This window comes from Tasmannia lanceolata, unplaced genomic scaffold (genome assembly GCF_043159265.1).
Source record: "Tasmannia lanceolata isolate RefF3 unplaced genomic scaffold, GAP_Taslan_0.1 ptg000020l, whole genome shotgun sequence".
In the NCBI taxonomy this organism is placed as follows: domain Eukaryota; kingdom Viridiplantae; phylum Streptophyta; class Magnoliopsida; order Canellales; family Winteraceae; genus Tasmannia; species Tasmannia lanceolata.
The window spans coordinates 21,582,051-21,604,683 of record NW_027518697.1 but is presented as its reverse complement, the minus strand read 5'-3'; the positions used below and the strand labels follow the sequence as shown (position 1 = coordinate 21,604,683).

Sequence of the window (22,633 nt, the reverse complement as noted above, 5' to 3'; positions counted from 1 at the left end):
TTACTAAAACTTCCTGGGACAAAAATTTTGCTGGCAGCCAAACGGTTTACTGAGAATGGTTCACTGCTTTAGGATAAATTCACCCCTTCAACGTTTACATACGGAGCCAAAAAAAATTACAATGGATCCCACACAATCGAATTATCTTATAGGATTGTGATAAATTCGCACCCCTGCAGGATAATTCGCGCCACTTTAAAGGAGGATATGACTGCCAGACTTCAACGCTCTTTGACGTTTGGAGTGGTGCGAATTATCCTACATGGGGTTCGAATTTATCATCCTTCTCCACATGATCCCGAATTTGCATAGAAAATATCGAGAGAACGAGAGAAAGAATATCCCAGTGTTCTTTAGCTTTCATGGAATTATTTCTCACCTGAACTTTTTTCTGTTCTTAAAAATATCGAAAGAAGCTTCTGATAAAAACCCCTTTATTCTGAAATGGCTAACACTGTATCAACTATCTCCATTACTTCCTTCAAATCTCCAATCAAACCAGGTAATTACCTCCTCTGTCATTTCCCTCCTAATCCCAAAACCTTCTCTCCAAAAACCCACATCTTCATAACCTTTAAAATTTTCCATTTATTTCTCATTTTATTTGTTTTTTTTGGGGAATTGTTTATTGTTTTCAGAGCTTGCAATTGGTTCTGAGGTTCCAAAGGTTCACTGTATGGATATGATTGGAGCTCGAAATGCTAACTTTGGCTCCCTCAAGGCGAAGGTTAGGGGTTTACAGTTCATACAGTCATAATGCTAACTTTCATTCTATTGAGTTGAAGGTTTTTCTTTAGGTTGCATTAATGGGTATTTTGTTTTTTTCATTTTTTTTTTAAGTTTATCTGTTTTTCCACAGGCTGAAGGAAGTAAAGAAAGCTATGGAGGCGCGAAACGAAAGAGCATTCTCTGTGCTGATTGTAATGGAAGTGGTAAAGGAGAGGAATTAAATGATAATGCGTTATACGAGTCATCTATTTACTTCTTCTCTTTATTTTTTATTTTTTCACCTGTGAACGAAAAACCGTGTTCGTTTAATTTAATCTATATCATGGAAATTGTAATGCTTTTGGATAGAATTGCCTCCAATGTAGAAAATTCTGACTGCCAAAAAATGGATCCGATCACGGGCAAAGTAATAGAAAGGAACAAACCACAAGATGCATGTGTCAAGATTTTACGTGGTTTGGCCTGCCTATAGGCGAGAACACGATCTTCCACTATGAGAAACCAATAAAACAAGATTACTATGGCTTTATCCCAAAACTGCAAACCACAACCCTTTGTCTTCTCTTTCTCAACCAAGGTTGGACACATAATTAAGAGAAAAAGGACCCCCTCTCAATTTCCCACCACAAGAGAAAATCTCAAGAAGGAAACTCTCTTTCTTTTCTTTCACTCTCCACTCACATTCTCCCTCTCTCACCAATATCTGTAGAATTTATTCAAGTCCAAGACTTAGTTCTAGTCTAACGAAGAAACCCCTAGACTATGTCTCTTCTTTCTCTCTCCCCAGACCAACTAGGATATGCTCTATGACAATCCTAGTTACACTAGGTAACTAGCACAAGGAGAAGTCCACATGGAGTGGGAAATAAGACAAACAACCCAACAATCTCACTCTTGGCTTGTTTCTCAGCCACTTGAAAATCAATGTCGCTGCAAACCATCATTGGCCTTTTGAAACGCCAACTATACATCATCGAATATCCCGATTCGGACTCCAAGTGACTCGATCAACACGACAGATGCACGTGTATTGCTGCGTTGAGTTAACTCGCTTAGTCAACTCTAGATGGGGACCTAGATCAATCTTCTTATGAATTGGAACTAACCTCTTACCATTGTCTGCAACCTTGAAACTTGTCTATGCACCAGTGCGCACGCCACTCCGTTTCTAACCATCAAAATCATAAGAACACTTTTAGCAACCGTATTTCATACCACCACACATCAAAACCATACAGCCTTGTGATTTTCATGAGTCCACCTGTAATTGAATACCTGCAACTATTGGAGTTCAACTAGCCAAGAGATACTAGATTCTTTCTTGTCTTTGTGATATACGTCACACCGCCCAAAATATGAACTACTCCGTCAAACATCTTGAACTTCACCAACCAATTCTCGTGACATCACAAGTAGACTTGTTACCCAAGGACTCTACACCTTCCTTTATCTCATGGAATGTATCAAAATAATATCTTCAGAAGCATACATGAACAGAGCACCTTGAATCTAGTTACCACTCATTAAGAGGAGAAGTGTGATTACCTATGGAGACTATGTGAACATCTCCAATTGTTTCGCTTTGCTCATTTGTTACTACTACCACTGTATGTATAACCATTACTCAACTTGTCATCTCGTTTCAGACAATCTCGCTTGATGTGACTGTATTCCTTGCAATGATAACATTTCATGCTTTCACGGCTGTATTCCTTTCAACCATATCATTGCATGCCTTTACGACCTAGTCTAGATCTTGACTTGCCTTTTTAGATCCCATATTAGATGTCTTTCCTTTCGATTCTCCTCACAAATAATCAACCCAAGCTCTTGACCAAAATCTTGAGTAGGCCTATTCCTCATCTCCTTTGATAAAAGCACCATCGTGCTACTTCCAACTTAACGGTATCCTTACTGAATAATAACATAATCACTATATTGTCGTGTGAATCAGAAAGTGAAGTAAGAAGTAATAAGGCTTTCTTCTCTCATCTTTTCTTCAAACTCGTAGACCTGATTCACAAGCCCGTTGAACACAGTTAGGGGTTCTAGAAGATTCCCACATTCTTGCATCTTCATTATGTACAACGATTGCTTCAAATACAATCTGTTGGCCAAATATTTTGACATGTAAAGCTTATCTAACTTCTCACCTAAGTTAGGTGCTGATTCTTCTTCCATAGTGTTGAATATAACGTTATCTGCCACACAGAATTGAATTGTGCCAAGTGCCTTCGACTCAATGTCCTTCCACTCAGTATCCGTCTTCTGTTGCTTCCCATCCTTTCCTTTCAACACCGTCTTCTACCCTTGTTGAGCATGGATGTTTTTCGATCAACTTACTCTCGTTTTCTTGGGAAAATGAGCAAATTACTTTCTACTGTTCTTCTCTGATTAGGTCGTCCAGCCTGGCTCTAATACTACTTGTAGAAAAAAAATTGATGGCAAAAAATGGATCCGATCAAGTCCAAAGTAATAGAATGGAGGAAATCACATGATGCACACACTGAGATTTTACATGGTTTGGCCAAGATGCCTATGTCCTCGGGCAAGAACATGATCTTCAACTATGCGAAACCAATAAAGCATGATTACAATGATTTTATCCCAAAACCGCAAATTGCAACCCTTTCCCTTGTCTTCTTTAACTAAGATTGTACATAAAATAAAGAGAACAAAGATACCCTCTCAATTTCTCACCACAAGAGAAAACCCCAAGAAAAAAAAACTCTATTTGCTCTCACTCCCTCCACTCACATTCTCACATTCTCCAAGCCCAAGACCTAATTCTAATATAAGTAGGAGACCCCTAAGCTAACTCTCCTCTTTCTCTCTCTGTCCAACAAGATACTGTGCTCCTTAACAATCCTAGGTACATCAGATAACTAGCACAAAGAAAAACCCACATGGAATGGGAAACAAGACAAAAACTCCAATAGAAAGGACTCCACTTTGCTCCAAGAAATCAGTTTCTTTTGCCACTTGAAAGTCGAGAATTGGATATATGGGTGGAGCAGGTTGTGTTTGTCGAACGCCACTCTTCCTTCTTCTTTTTTTGCATAGCGCCGCGGAGAACAATTGCCGAAGAACGCCATTTAAAAAATTGCCGACCACAACATAGATTTCGGGACTTGATCGAGTCATATTTATACTTGTTCTCGGTACACAGTGCTGATTTAATAGTCTTAAAGTATGAAGAAGAATTAATTGAATTTATAAAAATTTCTGCACTAGTTGTGATGTGCTTTGGAATGCTAACTCTCTGCAAATGGTTAATGCCTTTCTCCATGTGTATGATGAATTCAGAATGTGAATGCTTAGAAGTTGCATAAAATATGTCATTGGATGGTGACTTTGGCATACAATAACTGCACATTTCATTCCATGTAGAAGGTCTTAATAGTAGATGGGTTGTCCAAGGTTGGTATTTTGGACTACAAGAGGCATTTTTTCATGTAGATGGTGATGTAGGTGCATTAGACCAAAATTCCTCAATCGTTGATTGTCCTATCAGAGATCTCTAGGTCGACGATCAGATGTGTCAGATCGGAGATCGGGCCAATCATATTTCTGAATAGTACTATCAGAAGGCCAATCATCCTAAGATCAACAAGATATTGAAGCAGATCCTTGCCATATGAAGGAAATTGGAGATCGATCAGAGGATTTTGCCACTGCACCAATCATCCGATGATATCAAAGTGGGCCCGTGCTCACTTTGGCAAGTATGAAAATGGAAACTAGTTAAGCTAGTTAAGGAAACTAGTTTCCAATATGAAAACCCAACGAGTTTTTAGTGTGAAAACCCAATGTGTTTCTAGTGTGAAAATCTAGAGTGTTTCCAATGTGAAAACCCATGATGTTTCTAGTGTGAAAACACAGAGTGTTTCAAGTGTCGAAATTGGAAATAAGGAAACTAGTTTCCAACAGGAAAACCAAAGTGTTAGGTATGACTTGGGTGTGAAAGTAGGAAAAAACTTTATTTTTTTCTGGAGGCTTCTAGAAGTCTACACAAAGGAAGTATGACTTGTGCTTGTGAAAGCTGGAAAATATCTCTTTTTTGGTAGGATATTTATTGCTAATGTAAAGAGCTTCCACCTCTATAAAAGGGCAACATGTCTCAATGAAGAGCATTCGACTTTTGAGTTAAATTTTTTTTTTTTGTTTGGAGAAGATTTCTCCTCTTTTATATTCTTTTTTTTGAAGGATGGAATTGCAAGCTTTCTTGGTGTAGCTTCTCTATCTCCTTTAGTTTTTCAACCTTGTTCTATACAAGAGTATTCTCAATGAAGCGGCCCCTTCTCTGTTACGTTATCGTACCTCCACCCTAATATCATCTCCAAGTTCACGCAAACCACCACCCTTATCCTCCATCTTCTCCCTCTTGAAAATCCCAACCAAAGCCTTTAGCTCCTTCACCTTTTTCCAGACTACCACCTTGTTTTCCTTCTTAAAGCTCCATCCTAACCTTGCCAATACCACCACTTTCAACCCTAGGTTGTCTCACATCAGATGGTCTCAACGGTCAATGAGATGGTCTCAACGGCCAATGGTTTTATTCCCTCTTATTTTGGTGACTCTGTCCTACAGAATCTAGAGCTTTTCATGTTAAATGCCTCAATATCATATGGATTACCATATGACAACTTTTATCCTACGAAAACGTCACCTTGTCATGTAAAAGACCTAACAACAAGTGGTTGTCATGGGTTGGTGGATTTGATTTTCTTAAATCATGCATTTCATTTTTTGCATAAAAGACATTGAACTATCAATAGTAAATGAGTTTTCACAGTTCATTGATTTCATCCACAAGTAAATGGGTCCTCCAAAAAATTGCATTTTTTTATGTAAAATGTGTACTAGTGGGGCATCTTGCTTTTCGTAGTAAGCAACTCTTTTTATAAAGCTCTTTTTTTATCGAAGTAAAGAGTAGTTAATCTTGTTGAAGTCGTTCCTCTCCTTTTAGGTGAGCTACTTCGTTCCTCTTATTCCTATTCTCCGATTCCGAATCTGATTTGATCCCGAACTCAAATGTCTCTACACAGGCCATTTTTGGCGACCGTGATATTTTTTTCAAAGAATATTAGTTTTCCAAGTGGTGAGAGAGTGGTAGAAAATAGAATTTGAGAGGGCAAGAGTGAGGAGATGATGCTAAGTGGCTGAAAATAGGAAAAATAAATTTGTATTTTTAGTGGAGTTATTCATTTCCCTTTTTCAGCCACTTCTTACCATCTCCTCACCCATGCCCTCAATTCTCTCCCTCTCCCACCATCCTTGCTTCTTTCCCACCACTGGATAAACTAATATACCATGGAAAAAAAATTCATGGCCGCCAAACGTGGCTGTAATGTGTTTACACCACTTCTTTTATGCTTTGATATTAAATTTCAGGAGGGCGATGATTTTTTCACCCCTCGTGATGGAGATCAACGACCATTGCACGTTTATTCTAGACGGGGTCGCACTCGTGGGCCCACATAGGGATCTTTTTATTTATGTTATGGTTATTTTATTGTTTTTAGGGATATTTTTGGGATTAGTTGGTATTATTAGGGTTATTTTAGTCTTTATTACTTTTATGGTAGTTTAGTCTTTAAGGGATTCTTAATTTAGTTTCTTTATTTTAGGGCTCTTAATTGCCTATTTATAAATAAGCCACAGCTTGTTTTCTGACCTTTCATGATTAATTCAATTGATTGAGAGCTTTTCCCCCAAATTTCTATTCTTTCCTCTCTTCTTAAACTTCTCTTCTCCTATTCTCCCCTCGACAGGTTTCTTCTCCTTCCTCTATTCCTCTTCTCATATTCTCCCAAATTTCATCTCTTCTTCTCCACTTATTTTCCCTCTCTCTTCTTCTTCTTCCCCTATGTTCTTCTATTCTTCTCTTCTTTTCTCATCTATTCTCTTCTTCTTCTTTTCTATCCCCTTTTTTCTATTTCTCTTCCCTATCCTACATCAAATTTGGTATCAAAGCTTTTCTTTGTGAGATCCTACATCACCCCGTAGGAGGGATGCGCCCCCCTTTTAACATGATTTGACTTCAAAAATCGTTAAAGCTGCCCCCAATTCACGTTAGAGGGGGGCGCATCCCTCCTACAGGGGGTGAAAAAATCATCTCCCTTTCAGAAAGGTCATTTGTTAAGAATTGCAGTTCTGTTTACTTCGTGATTGAACAGACATCAATTCCAGGTGTGACGTGATTCAGTCATCTTAGAAGCCATTATATTTATTTTTTTCCTATTAAACTATTGAATATGTGTTATTTTCTTTTATTAGTGTTTTATTTGGATTATTATTATTTTTATCTAGCCTGGATGTGAGGGATGTTCATATCATCTATGGCCCACCATACCCTTTTTCCCCATAGCCCACTTTCCTCACCCTTTCCCAAGGCCCACCATCACTTAAGCCTTAGCTCATACATCACCTATAAAAAACACATATTATTTTTTAGTAAGTACTAATTTACTATTTTTAGTGAGCGCATTCCTAATATCTTTTGAACTGCACTTACTATTTTTAGTAAATCTGAGGAAGTCCTAGGAAGTCTTTGAAATCTTTGAAACAATGTGAGAGGGAAGCCTCTCTTGCGTCAAGGTAAAGGTACACCATCCTCTTTCTCTTCCCTTCTTTCTATTCTCTCCTCCCCTCTTCTTTTATCCCATGTCTCTCTTATCCCTTCTCACATCCTCTTTCCCTCCCTTTCACCCTTTTCAGTTAGGTTTAGAAACTGTCCCCCCCCCCCCCCCCCCCCAACCCCCAAATTTTCATCCCTTCCCGGTTAGGTTTATAAATCATTTCCCCCTTCCCCCTCATATTTTCTTCCCCTTGATCTCCATTCCCCTTTCTTGATCTTCTTTTCTTTCCTTGATCATGACATGATCTTTTCTTAATCTTGATCTTTTTCTTGTTCTTGATTCACTATTCTTCTCTCTTTTTCTTGGCTGAGATACCCCCTGCTCATATCTCTAGTTATATCCCTTTCTTTTGTTTAAGACTACCTACATCTAGAGGATCAAGCCCTTAACCTTATACCACACATGTCCCTACGCTCATTCCATTATCCTTCTAGATTTCTTTGGGCCATAGTTAGGGAGTTTATTTTGTATTTTTTCGCATTGTTGACAGACTAGTGCATTATTGATTCATCTTAGTTACAGATCTGATTTCTTTGGCCTACTACTTGTTTATTCTGTTATGAACATATATGGTGTAAATTCCCATAGATTAACCTGCGGACTCTAGTTTTGCATTAAATTGGTAACACAGATAGATTTGCATCAATTTGGTATCAGAGCTTAGGTTCGCATAAGGTGGGTAGCTCTTGCTTCTTGATCTCTTATTCATGCTATGAGGGTCTTTGGAGGCTTGTTCTTTACATGGTTAAGACCATTTAATCTTTGTATTATTATTATTTTTTATTAATCTCCATCCAGTTGTCATATGTACTGTGTAAGGTGGGACTTGACAACTCACTATTTATTCCCTCCATAACATTTGGTACTAGTATGGACCCTACAACCTTTGAAAATTTATCAGGTACGGGGAACCCAGCCTCATTCCTTGCCTACTTCCGCGTGCTTTGATTTATGTCCCTGCTAATATTTGAATCTCAGTAGCTGTTGAACTCTGAAGCTAAAACTCAGTTCCAATGAAGTGTCATCAGAGGATTTTTCCAAGCATTGCAGATTCAAGGTGCATCTTGAATCATTGTCACGCCCCAAACCTGGGATTCAGACCGCACACCTGCAAGGCGAACCCTCCAACCATGTAGGCATTCAATATCAATAAGTGCAGAACATATCGGAGCAGTTCACATTCTAATAAACTATTTAACCTGTTAGTGTATGTATGTGCGCATATCCACTTGTGGGGGTATTCTTGTCTATTTATGTAACCCTATAGTCTCACATATAAATATAATATTTTCGTGGGTTTGTGAGAACACACAGACACATATTCTCCCCATCTCTCTCTCTCTCTCTCTCTCTCTCCCTCTCTCTCTCTCTCTCTCTCTCTCTCTCTCTCCCTCTCCCTCCCTCTCTCTCTCTCTCTCTCTCTCTCTCTCTCTCTCTCTCTCTCTCTCTCTCTCTCTCTCTCTCTCTCGTTTCATCTTCTTCTCCTCTTCTTCATACCTTCGAATGTAACATAGTATCAGAGCGCTAGGGTTCTTCCGTTATCATCCTTTCTTTTTCTTTTTCCCCCTCTTTCTCTTTCTTTTTCTTCCGAACTTAAAAAAAAAAATTACTGTTCATGTGAACATTACCGTGTGAACAGTACCACATGAATAGTGCCATGTGAATAGTGCCATGTGAACAGTGCCACATGAACAGTAGCACATGAAAGTGTTGTGTGAACAGTGATGCATGAACAGTACTGCATGAACAGTGTTGCGGTTGAAGATCAAAAGTTTCCACCGTGAAGATAAAGATCAAAAGTTCTTCTTTATCCTTATCTTCTAGCCTTTTTCCAAATACCAAAACCCTAACTTGAAAACCCAAAAAACTCAATAATCCTATGCGCAACACCTAGAAACCTTCAAAAAAAAAAAAAAAACCCTAGCTCAATTCGCAACCCGGAAAAACCTAGCCTCATATTTCATACCTATTCGAACCTTCTTTTCTATACAAAACTGTCCCTAAAATCAATTTGTTGATGGTCTAAAGAGGTACATTTCACTATCTCTTATATGGTGGTTCGTTCCGGGCATATAGTTGACGATTATTCCATGTTGCTGGTGTGTATTTGTTGTGTTGCTATCCCGTTCCACACCGGAACCGCGCATTGATGTTTGAGATAGTTTTTGTGGATGATTTCGTTAGTGATCAACAATTGCTTTGAAGGCCGTCAGTTGTTGATGCCTTTTGTGGTTGTTTTGTTATTAGATTTGATGGCTTTCATGGTGATCTGTAAGAGGTTTATATGGAGCAACCTCCTGGGCATGTCGCTCAGGGGGAGATGAAACATGCTGTTTGTCGTCTACATACGGCCTTGTATGGCCTTAAGCAGTCTCCTCGTGTGTGGTTTGAGCAGTTTAGCGAGGTCGTAGTACGATTTGGGATGAAACAATGTGTTGTGGATCACTCAGTGTTCAGCATGTAGTCTAAAGAAGGTTGCATATTTCTAATTGTCTATGTGGATGATATTATTATTAATGGAAGCGACAGTGGTGGCATACCGAGGCTGAAGGATTTTCTTCATAAAGAGTTTTGCACTAAGGACCTTGGTCGCTTGCGATACCTCCTTGGCATAGAGGTGGCATATTCACCAAGGACTGTCTCTATCTCAAAGGAAATATACATTGGATATATTGGAAGAAACAAGTCTTCTAGGAGTAAAGCCAGTTGAGATTCCTATAGATCCAAACATCAAGCTTTCTCATGATCAAGGGAAGCTACTGGATGACCCGAGTAAATACAGACATCTAGTGGGCAAGTTGATTTATCTCATTGTGACTCGTCCTGAATCTCTTAGTTGTTAGTGTAGCGAGTTGGTTTATGAGTGCTCCCAGAACATCTCACTGGTCTGCACTTACACAGGTTGTGAAGTATTTGAAGAAAGCTCCTGGTAAAGAACTGTTCTTTAGAAAATATCGTCACATGAGAATTGAAGGATATTCTGATGTAGATTGGGCAGGATTTCCTGCAGACAGAATGTCGACTACTGGTTCTTGTACCTTCGTCGGAGGTAATTTGGTTTCATGGAAAAGCAAGAAGCAAGAGGAGGTTTCTAGATCAAGTGCAGAGGTGGAGTATAGGGCTATGGCGTATACTGGGTGCGAGTTGATATGGTTGAGGTCGTTTATGTCAGAGATCGGGCTACCACACTCGTTACCTGCTACTCTTCATTGTGACAATAAGTCCGCTATCCACATAGCGTCGAATCCTATCTTCCATGAGAGGACAAAGCACATAGAGGTGGATTGTCATTTCATTCGTCATAGAATCCAAACAGGGGAGATCTCCACTGTTTTCACGAGGATGAATGATCAGATTGCAGATATGTTTACCAAGCCCTTGAGTGGGATAAGGTTAAATGAGTTATGTAACAAGTTGGGGATGTATACACCCAGCTTGAGGGGGAGTGCTAGTGTATGTATGTGCGCATATGTTCACACATCCACTTGTGGGGTATTCTTGTTTATTTATGTAACACTATAGTATCACATATAAATATAATATTTTCGTGGGTCTGTGAGAACACACAGACACACACGTATTCTCCCTATCTCTCTCTCTCTCTCTCTCTCTCTCTCTCTCTCTCTCTCTCTCTCTTCATCTGCTTCTTCTCTTCTTCATACCTTTGAATGAAACATAACCGATACATATGTTTAAAGTAAACTTAACAAGCAATACTTACGAATCACTAAATTAGCAGTCTGAACGAATCGTACCTCTCCAAAACTAAACTGCGGGAATGCTCTCCCGTGTTCCATGCTGAAATAGGGTTCAGAATCTGAAATTTGTGAACCACGGGTGAGCTAACGCTCATGTAAGTAATATGTAACTACTCTAGTAGGATCTAGGCAAGACAGGGAACAACGGATCAGAACAAAATAAGAGGTGAGAACAAAACCAGAGTTTGAAGTGGGCACAAAACCAATATGAAGTTTAACACAGGTGAGCTAGGTAGAACTCAACAAAATCATGTAATAAACGACCAGAAGCTCAGATTCGGTAAGAATCAATAAGGGACATGCATGAGTAATAAACTTAAACAGAATCTGTAAGTCTGTAAGACTGTAACTGAGCCTGAAACTAAAACAGAAATGTGGAACAGAAAGAGAATCATAATCAAAGTCATACATATCTTAGATATCAGAACAGAATCTGAAAAAATATCTGAAACTATAACAGAACTGAACAAAGCTGAAATGGGCTAACACTTCAAGATCATAAGCTTAGTCCACAAAATACCACACAATAGTGTGGCTCACAAAACACGCTCTTTTTATTCACCGGCGATTGGACGGTGTCAGAACTCATTTCTACAAAATACTTGTCGACAAGGCCAGTGTACCTTCCCACTAGTGGGATCCAGATCCAATGAACTAGCACAATTGGAGAGGGCCCAAAAACATAATAATCTAAGCCTCTTATAAAGTGTCAATAGTACAATATCACAATAACAGAGCAGAATATCACAGTATCAAAGAAGTGTTCATTCCCTGATTAATCGAAGGTACACACTAAAAGTGGCATGTATCAAAAGTAACATATCTCAATATGACAACTGGTCAACACATCAATGATCAGAACAATGAGGAAACAAGTCCATAATATAAGGAAGGTAAATTACTGAAGTACAGAAACATATCAATTGTCAGAACATTGCTAAGGCAAGAGGTCTACATATGAGATACAAAATTATCCAAGTACGGAGGTATGGACAACAGTCGTGACATAATGGCATCCAAAGTAAATCAATGAATAGGAGGGGATAAAAGTAGCAGAATGCAAAGGCATGACCCAAGGTTCATCAAATAGGTTAGGGTTTCAAATCAGATTCTATCAAAGAGGGTTGCATATCAGATTTATTGCATCAAAGAGAGTTACGGATCTTATTTCGAATGAATAGGATTACTCCAACAATACTATGAGGTCGAGGAATATGACAAAGGATTCTGGTATCGAAATACTAAAGTAGTCCCATATCACTTACGTCAAAAATGCAACTCCCCTCTCTTCAGAACTTGAATCCAATCACTTGGCATCCATTTAATCACTCAAATAATCATTAAGGTATCTATATCAGTATACATAATATCATAAATGTTCAAACACTCATTTGTGGCCGATTAGGAAGGATATGACATACTTTTTGAGGCTTTCCAAGGGGTCCCATATAGTAATAGGTAATTAATAGAGTTCGGGAGGCTCCAAAATATTTTCGAACTATTTTCTATGAAAAGTTTGCGTCACAAGCTTTCTGGAATGCCCAAGAACACTGAAATTGAATAAGAATTGAAATAGTTATGAGTTCCTGAAGTTTTTTGAAACCCTGCAAAAAATTACGGATTTCCGGTTCAACCGGCCGGCCAATGGTTCGGTTAACCGAACCACGCGTACTGTTAGTTTAACGAAAATTCACTTCGGTTTTTTTATTTTGCCTTTTTTCTCCCAAAAACTTTAAAATTCGCATATTTTCTTCAATTCTCGACGGATTCAAGGCGGTCGGACTCCTTGGAAAGCTCGAGGCGCGAGATTTCCAATGAGTCCAATAAGCGCTCCGATCCCCTGTCAAAAATCTGTTAGAAAAGGGAGGGGATACTTCCCCCAAAACTTCAAATCCTTCGATCTTCTTCGTTTCTTGACAGATCTGAGCGTGGTCGGGCTTGTTGGAAAGATCGCGTTACGAGGTTTCCAATGAGTCCAACAAATGTGCCGGATCCTTGTCGGAACTCTACCGGAAATGAAAAGAAGGAAAGAAAGCTCCCTTTTTCAAATCCTCAACTCAACTCAACCTTTGTCCCAAACTAGTTGGGGTCGACTAATGAATCCTTTAGAAAAGTTTCATAAAGAAGGTGAAAGGATCTACCCGGCTTAAATTTGACGAAGTCTAATCTTGACACTAGTTGGCTTCGTCTACATGGATCATTTTCTTCCATTCTATCCTATCCAAGGTCTTGTTCCCTGTTATGTTCCTAGCCCTCAAGTCTTTCCTCACTGTTTCTACCCAAGTTGTTTTCGGTCAGCCGCTACCTCTTTTTACTCCATCAACTTGGCACGAGTCACTTCTTCTCGCTGGAGCATCCAAAGGCCCACGTTGGATATGCCCAACCCATCTTAAGCGGTGCTTTCTCATCTTCTCCTCAATTGGTGCCACCCCCACCTTTTTACGGATGTCTTCATTTTTAATTCGATCTAACCTTGTGTGGTCGCACATCCATCTTGTAATTACCCACTCCCACCAAGGGCCTATAAAGATACAAATCCTAATTAAATCTAGACCGTAGATCTTTCAATCAAAGATTAACGGCTAGATCTTCAATTTTGAGTTTTCGGACCGTAGGATATGTAAATTAGATATTGGATCGATCCCCGATCATTAAGATTCTTGTGTATTTCCTATCTCGCATTAGATTAAACAATCTTAAAAATCAATGGTCATAGTGTATTTTCGTCACTTTTAGCATGACCTATTTTTGGGGCATCAAATCTTGTCCGTCCCAGTAGATGGGTATTTCAAATACTTATCCAACAGACCCAAGATTTAGCGATTGAGACGTGATTTGAGCAAGTTATGACCATTTTCCTGTTAGGGTTAGGCATAGTTACGAGTTTTATCTTATTAGGCAACTTTTATATTGTTTTATTTAAAAAAATAAAATCTAAAAGTAAGCTTATACAACCGAAATACTAATAATATATTAGCATAAGTTAGGAAATCCAATATTGATATTTCCACCCTCTTAAGTTAGTATTAGATTATAATTAGGAATCTAATAATTAGAATTCTTCTTAAAATAAAACTCTAGGCTAAGTTTATAAAAAACTCATATAGGGTTATTTTTAATCACCTAATAATTGATGGAAATGAACAGAGGAGAAGAAATGAGAAAGGAAGAAGAAAAGCTACGGTTTTGCATCGATTGGTTTCTCGTGTTTGAGTAAGTGCCCAAAAACTATATTTTTCGTAATTTCTTGTTTAAATTCAAAGGTTTTGCTTTTGTTGATCTTGTTTCAACATAATTTGGGTTTTTAACAATGTTTTATTGATTTCTTTACTTTTTTTTGAATCAAGAAACTTATTTTAAATTTTCTTTTTAAAATTTTATGCCTTAAAAATATATGTATTGTATTTTACTTACGAAAAAACCCAATTAGAGTAATCTAGAGTATAGTATGAATTATTTTTGGATGCCTAAACCTATACGTGTGATTTTCTAGGGGATTTGTTATTGTTTTCCCTAAAAATCAGCACTTAAAAGTGATTGTTTTTTCGAGATTTCATGAGGACTTTCCATATAAATTATGTAAGATGTTTTTCATGAAAGAGATGATACATAGGTGTGTTATATATGATTTTTATGGTAGTTTTTTAACAAAATCAGCACAAAAACAGTATGTTCAAGGATTGTTTTGTAAAGATTTTATCGTATATAAATTATATAACACATGTAAGTGTTTTATGTAATGTATGTGATATATAAATAATGTATCTAAGTCTTATAGTGCTGATTTCTAAGAAAATCAACAAGTATGGCTGTTTAAATGGGTTGTTTTGTATAAACATCTTCGATAAAATTGTTATAGAATATACCTATATGGTTTTGCATGAAAGAGATGGTATATGTATGTATTATATAAGCTTTAAATGACTGATTTCCATTAAAATAAGCACGTAAAAGGGGTTAAATAATCATTTTATTTTGGTTTTCAAAAGAATTTAGATTTATAAATAAGGATACAATATGTTATAACAATTGGTTTACGAAGAAATCGACAGTTAGGTTTAAGTTGAAGCCTCTCAGAGTTTTAGTAATAAATTTGGTATAAATACGAACAATTTTAGTAGAAAAGAATTGAAGACTTGAACTAATGGTAACACGCTTGATATGTAAATTGTACAGGGTTGCTTTTTGGCGAAATATTTAATTTCGCCAAATACCAGTTTCGGTCCCCACCGAAATCCGAAATTTAAAACCATGCATTCGAGTACGCCGAATATAATAATATATTTTAATATTTATTATATATTTATAAAAATAGAAATAAAATTGGAGAGCAATCAAATAACAATAACATCACCAAAATAAAAAATTCTAATATTACTCTTCATTTAATAAGTGATTAAGTTCCATATTTCTTAACACGAGGCATCAATACATCATTCATTCGAAAAAAAGTCTGTCGCCAGTGTGTTGACCAGTGCCTGACAAGATGAATAATTTTTAGAGATCAAATTATGAGATTTTTTATACCAGACTTTTGGGATTTAATAATGTTTGGACATGATAGATTTTATGAATTTTTAAAATTTGAAAAATATCCCACCGTTTAGAAGTTAAGAAAGTTAAAATTTTGACCCGACCATTTTTCTACGAATTCTGTACTAGAACAGGAGAGTTAACTTTTTTTCCTTTTAGATTTGGGTCTTGAAACTATTTTTACTAAATCCAAATAGGGGGTATTCCGTTATTTACATGTAAATCTTAAGTAAATGGACAATAAAATAGTAAAGACATTTACTTAATAAATACTAAGTACAGGAAAGGAGAGAGAAGAAGCAGGAGGGCTTACAAACCAGATAAGAGAAGCAGGACGTGTTGGTGCGCACCCCTAAGCACCCAACATGCACCCGGTACAAGAAAAATGATTTTTCTTTCTTTAATTATGGGGGTGCGTACCCGGGATGTACCCAGGGCGTACCTGAACGTACCCGCACCTCATACGTGTAGGGTACGGCTACGGGAGGCCCGGGAGAGTACCCGTGCTTCCTAGCTTGGGATATATAATTTGAGACCGTATACTTTGATATAAGATGTAATTTTTTTTTACAGATCTATGCTTTTCCTCCAATACGAGATTTTGATTCTTGCATTATTTATCTCTACTATGATCCATTGATATCCTCTTTGACTATCGTACCCATACTCTTATTTCGATTTCCAAATCTCTATTCAAGTTATTGCTTATTCTGTTCATTGACATAAGGATCATTGTTCAGCTCGTTCTGACTCAGTTACTACAATTCTTGTAGGTTGACATGATGACATGAACACAAAATAAGGGAGTTTAAAGGGATCGAGAAAAGAGTGTTTGCCTATGTAGCCTTGTCAGGCAAAGTGCCTTTACTTTGTGAGTTGTGTTGGGGTTTTTTTTCCGCTTGTTTCCCTTTTGGGGTAGCGATTCGTATTTGGGATTTTCGAATTTGAAAAAAAAAAAAATTCTAAAAAAAATTTGCCCCAAATCTGGGTCGTTACACATCTAAGCATTCGCATCTCCGCTACACTCATCTTATGCACATGTTGCTTCTTGGTGGCCCAACATTCTGAGCCGTACAGCATGGCTGGCCTCACAACTGTCTTATAAAACTTTCCCTTCAACTTGGTAGGTATTTTACGGTCGCATAGAACTCCTGAATCATGCTTCCACTTCAACCAACCTGCTCTTATTCTGTGATTAACATTCTCTTTAATCTCTCATTCCTTATGTAGGATTGAACCAAGATAGCAAAAGATATCCCTCTTAGGTACCTCCTGTCCAGTCATATTTACTACAACCTCACCTCGCCTCCTTACATTACAAAAGTTGCACTCCATATACTCTGTCTTAGTCCTGCCCAGTCTAAAACCTTTGGATTCCAAAGTAGTTTGCCATAACTTTAACTTAGCATTAACTCCTGCTTTGGCTTTGTTAATTAGTACTATGTCATCTGCGAATGACATACACCACGACACCTAGTCCTGGATACCCTCCGTAAGTTCATCCATCACTAGAGTAAAAAGATAAGGGCTTAGAAATCACCACAGACGATACCCTTTTACAAAATTTCTCAATCTAAAATTTCTTTTACCTCGATCCGATCTATCCTGTGGTGAAACGATGCTTAACAGCCCTCAGATCTCCCTTTTCTTCTTCATCTACTCTTTTTCTCTCTTTCTTTCTTCTCTCTTTTCTCTTCTGGCTGCCCAACTCATTTTTTCTGGAAAAGAATACCTAATACTAGTATTTATAGTGGGTTATTTAACCCCTAATCCAGATTTTACGGTGGATTTACAAAAATACCCTTAGAAATTTCAAAAATCACAATTCTCAGACATTTCAATCATCCATAAAATTGCCAGATTTTAGGGTGGATTTACAATAAATACCCTTAGAAATTTCGAAAATCACAATGCTGGCATATTTCAATCATCCATAAAATTTCCTAGGGTGTTAGCTGTTGGTTCTATCCGTTCACTTTTAGCACATAAGTAACTCAACTTGATGATGTTATTCACAAGAATATGATATAGTAGCTGGAACCAGACTAATATGATGGCCGTAGTGGTGAAAGTCATGAAGAGACTGATGCTTCGAAGCTCCATACAATTTGTTCTAGATAGCGAGATGATTTATTATGGCCTACTTGGATCACCCATTAGGTTCTCTCTTGTAAAGCACGACAAGCTATGTTGCATCAATACGGGCACGCATGTCAGAATCCTACGTGGATATCGAGTGTCGAATTCAGCAAACCTCAAAAAGGAAGATCCGTGGATTTGCCAAAATATGTTAATCAGTTCTCATCATGACCTTATTTATCATTGGCTAACTAAATATTTAGCTGGTGTTTGTTCAATTTACAGTGGGAAGTCCATTTTCATATGTGATTCTTTTATTTCGTTTTTCATGGAAGCATGTCTTTTAGGGGCTGTTTGGATACTTAGATTTTAGAATCCAGGTTTTAGCTTGAAAACAGTGGACTCTGGGTTCATAATCAAGCTGCTGTGTGCTATCTTGATAGCGTTTCTTGGATTTTAAGTAAGAAAACCAGGTTTTAGAAATCTCTCCCACATCCTGGGATTTCTAAAATCAGGAAACATGGGATGATTTGCTACGCTCTTGCTGACGGAAAGAGCGGCGAGAAGTCAGAAAACGACGGCCGGTCCGCTTCTTCTCTTGTCTCTCATCTACAATTTTGAAGAAATTACGGATTCTAAGATTCGCGTATCCAAACTGTCCCTTAGATACACGGATTTTAGAATCCGGGGTTTCTTCAAAACTGTAACTAAGAGACAAGAGAAGAAGCTGACCAGCCATCGTTTTTTACTTGTTTTTTACTTCTCGCCCTTCTTTCCGTCAGCAAGAGAGTAGCAAATCCTCCCATATTTCCAGGTTTTAGAAACCTCAGGATGCATACAGCTGACCAGGATAGCATACAGCAGCTTGATCATGAACCCTCTTTTACACTGTTTTCAAACTAAAAACTTGGATTCTAAAATCCACGTATCCAAACAGCCCCTTAGTGTTTGAAACATGGAAATCTCTCTGCAATCAGAGACTGATAATCATAATCTTTCTATTGAAATTTCTAGGTGCGATAGTGTGTTCGCAATGCCAAGGTAACGGAGTAAATTCTGTTGACCACTTTAATGGGCAGTTTAAAGCGAGTGGATTATGTTGGCTTTGCAGGTATATCCATCAACCATTTAAAGATATGTGTGTGTTATCTTTTCTCTTTATTACAAGTTTACAAAACTAAAACGGCCTTTGACTCCAATCCTAAGGTAGATAGCAACTAAAAACGCAAAGCTTGCTTATGTAAGTTGCTTGTACCAGTGCTAATTAACTCCTTAGATGCATCCATTGCATTGCAAAGTTGACAGGTCACTCATTACTTATCACTGCCAAAGTTGTTTATGGCTCTACTTATCATTGCCGAACCACTGGCGAATCAATGAAGACTATTGTCTTCTTTGTTAAAATACATTTTTTTTTTTTGAAAAGCGACATATTTCATTAGTAATAGATTAGCAGTCGGGACCAGTAGTCCCAGCATGCTATTACACTTAATCAGGAATCCTTAGGGATACCTTGGGCAATATAGGGTACATATGTTGAGAGAAGTTTACATTAACCACAATGCTTGAATTCTTCCATTACATCTTACAGAGAGGTAATTACTTCCATTTCATCCCGTTGGGCTCCAGCCTTCGCCAAAATATCTGCCACCTCATTCGCCGATCATCTTCGATGTTCAATTCTCGTGGATAGGACTCGCATTAGGTCCAGTATTTCAGCCACTTGGCCCTGTAGCTTCTAGGATCCCTTCGAGGAACCAGATGCCCAACCCACTGCATTAGTAGAATCCCCTTCAATAATCAATGGACTTTGATTATTCACAAGTGCCCACCACAAACCAAATAGAAGGGCTCTGACTTCAGCCTCATTTGCATCGCAGATAGCCACCGAGCCAGAGAATGTAGCAATTGTCGAGGAATCGGAATTTCTAAACACCCCTCCAATACTCGCTTTCCCCGGATTACCTAGTGAGCACCCATCAAAATTAAATTTTAGCCATCTCGGTGGTGGTGGTACCCATTTTGGTTTTGGTTTGGCTCTGATTGCCCTGTCCCAGATGACTGCCCACCAATTTCGTATAAGATCATCAATTCCGTAGGTGAGGTGTTTCTTAGCTTTTGTCCAAGAAATCACTTCACTTTTAATATCCGCTGCTAACCGAGCTCAAGTTCTACTTTTTCCGCGAATATCCTCCTATTTCTTTCCTTCCAGAGGTTCCAGATCATAGCATTGGGGAAGGTCATCCATAGGTTTTTGCCAATCTCTCCAAATGGCCCCCCATGCCAGCCCAAAAGCAAAGAGCTGATTGTTTGAGGGCATACCCAGGAGATGCCAAAAGCCCCCACCGCTTTTACCCATAAATGGTACGAGTATGGGCAATGTAGAAGAAGATGATCCAAAGATTCCTCATGTTGTGTACAAAAGACGCACATGCTTGCCAAGCTAAATTGTCTCCTTTTTAACTGGTCACAGGTGTTTAATTTCCGATGAACAACCGTCCATCCAAAAGCAACCACCCTTGGAGGCGCTACTGATTTCCATATGCGACTGATTGGAGAGGACTGATTGTCATTTAAGCTTAAGAAAAAAGATTTTGCTGTAAAGTCACCGTCAGGTGTTGGCATCCATTTCCTATCATCCTCACTAAATTGGGTGCAGTACTTCGACTGCAGTAGTGAGAGAAGTCTCTGAAGATCAAGTTGTTAAAATACATATTATATATACTTTAATATAGAATCGGTATTGACATCCTAGATTTAGTCATTTGCACCATGCTAGTTGTCTTATTTGATTTGATTTTACTTTTTTACAAATTGGGCAAGCTAGCTTTATATTAGTGAGTAAGCATGGTTGAATTCAAAGCAAAAGGTGGCAGATTCGACCCTTACTGTGGTTGGCTATATATTTTAGATTTCTGTTGTAAATTTCACCCACTGAGTCATTCGAGGCTTTGACTCGATTTGCTGTCAAGTCAGCTTGGCCAAGCTTTGGATTGCTTCAAAACCTTATTGTCTCATACTCTTTAAGGTCATTCAATTTCCTCAGGTTTTCCTTTTAAGATTTTGAATTTCCGTGGTTATTATTTAAATCCATCTTGTATGGTGCGTATCATCACATCTTTTCTCTCCATTATCTATTATGGTTCATAATTTAGGCTCTGTTCGTTTTAGATTGTTTCAACCGATTGTAGGCCCAAACCGTTGGAGTCCAACAATCAGTTTGGGCCCACAATCGGTTGCAACAATCTAAAACGAATAGGGCCTTAGTGTTTTAATGCTGATTATTTTTGTCATCCGTGAATTTAGTATCTTATACCGTTTTACTTCAATTTCTAGACCAGCTAGTGCCTAATGTTCCCATGTATTGAGGTATTTTTTTTCTGACGATATATTGTGGTATTTTTTATTTCAATTTTTCTGACAGGGGTAAAAGGGAGATTTTATGTGGGAACTGCAATGGTGCAGGCTTCATGGGAGGTTTTATGAGCACTGCTGATGCTTAGTCGGATTTCTCATCTGTTCATCAGTCTTCACGATCTAAAAAGAGAGAAGACAGGGTTTAAATTGGTTTCAAGGTATGATTACTTGAGGTGTTTGTAAATGTATCTATAGACATTGCTTTTGACTTCAAGAATAATATTTGTTTTTACTTCAAGATCAAATGCTACATCTTATTTCTTGAAATGATACAGTTCTAAAAAGCAACAAAGGAGGTTTTTTTTTTTTGTGAGTTTTCATTATAGTTAAAGGTATCAACCAATGTACTATGCATTAATACCAATAGCTTGCCAACACAGTAACCTTTCTCTATAATCTCAAGGTCTGGGAATGCTTTTTTTTTTTTGAATGGCAAATGAGAATTCTTATGTACATAATCTGATTGCAGTGTAGCATAAAAGCCCTTCCATACATACCATGGTTTTCAAGTGATACAAGTACAGGACTGAAATAATTTTACTGTAACTCACAATAAATCTCAGGATTGATTGATTTCTTTTTTCTGCAAAAATTTTCCAACTTAATTCTTTGAAATCCAAACATTTCCGTAGTTCTCAAATCTCAAGAAAGACAGAGACTGTAAGAGATAACTCTTAAACCGGGGAATCTTTAGGACAGGTTGGGAACATTGGTAATACTGAAAGAACACAGACCCAAGAAATGTTCAGAACACCACAAGAGTAGTGAAAAAAACTCAGTTTCAATATATAGATCTACTATCTGGTCAAGATTAGGGTTTAAGAAATTGAACGTGATGTTTATCTATATATGCAGTGTAGACAACCATATAAATAAAAGAATCCAGCAAAAATAAAGTTCGGTCCGGCAAAATATCCTTCTATTGATGTCTTCGCATCTCCACACAGAAGAGGGACTTAGGATTTCAACTTCAGACTCTGGTTTTCCTCATCATCTCCTTTATCTAGCTCCCCATTTCCTCATCCTCTCCTTCATCTAGCTCCCCATCATTTCCGATTTTTCAGCCTTAACTAGATGCAGTGGCGCTCTTTGTGCATTCATTGAAACAGTGGTTAGGTTGATCATGGCGGTGGCACATTATTTTGATTGAGTGATGTGACTTGAAACAACTACATTAGCCTTTGATTTTCCCCTGATTAGAGTTTGGCTGGTAACTAGGTTTAGATGTTGTGATACCCGGCCTCACCGTAAGAAATTGTATTCCTCAGTAGGTGTCTTTATTAAAACTAGGCATACAATTCAAAAGCTTGAATGGGGGTGCCGGTATCAAAATTTAACTGGCTTTGTTATTTTAGTTAGGTTCAAGTCTGACGGGAATAATATTCTACGACTAGCAACTCATTGATTTTCAAACCGATCCACTTAATATCTATTATTTGATTTACTAATCCTTTATATTGGGATGAATAAAGACTC

The 22,633-nt window shown here is 37.9% G+C and overlaps 1 long non-coding RNA gene across 1 annotated transcript; it reads left to right on the top strand.

Moving 5' to 3' along the window:
* The first annotated feature begins 362 nt into the window (after positions 1–362).
* Positions 363–21,526, top strand: LOC143855207 (uncharacterized). Its single transcript, XR_013237731.1, has 4 exons — positions 363–502; positions 639–727; positions 860–932; positions 21,165–21,526. It is a non-coding gene; the product is annotated as an uncharacterized LOC143855207 (long non-coding RNA).
* The last annotated feature ends 1,107 nt before the right edge of the window (positions 21,527–22,633 follow it).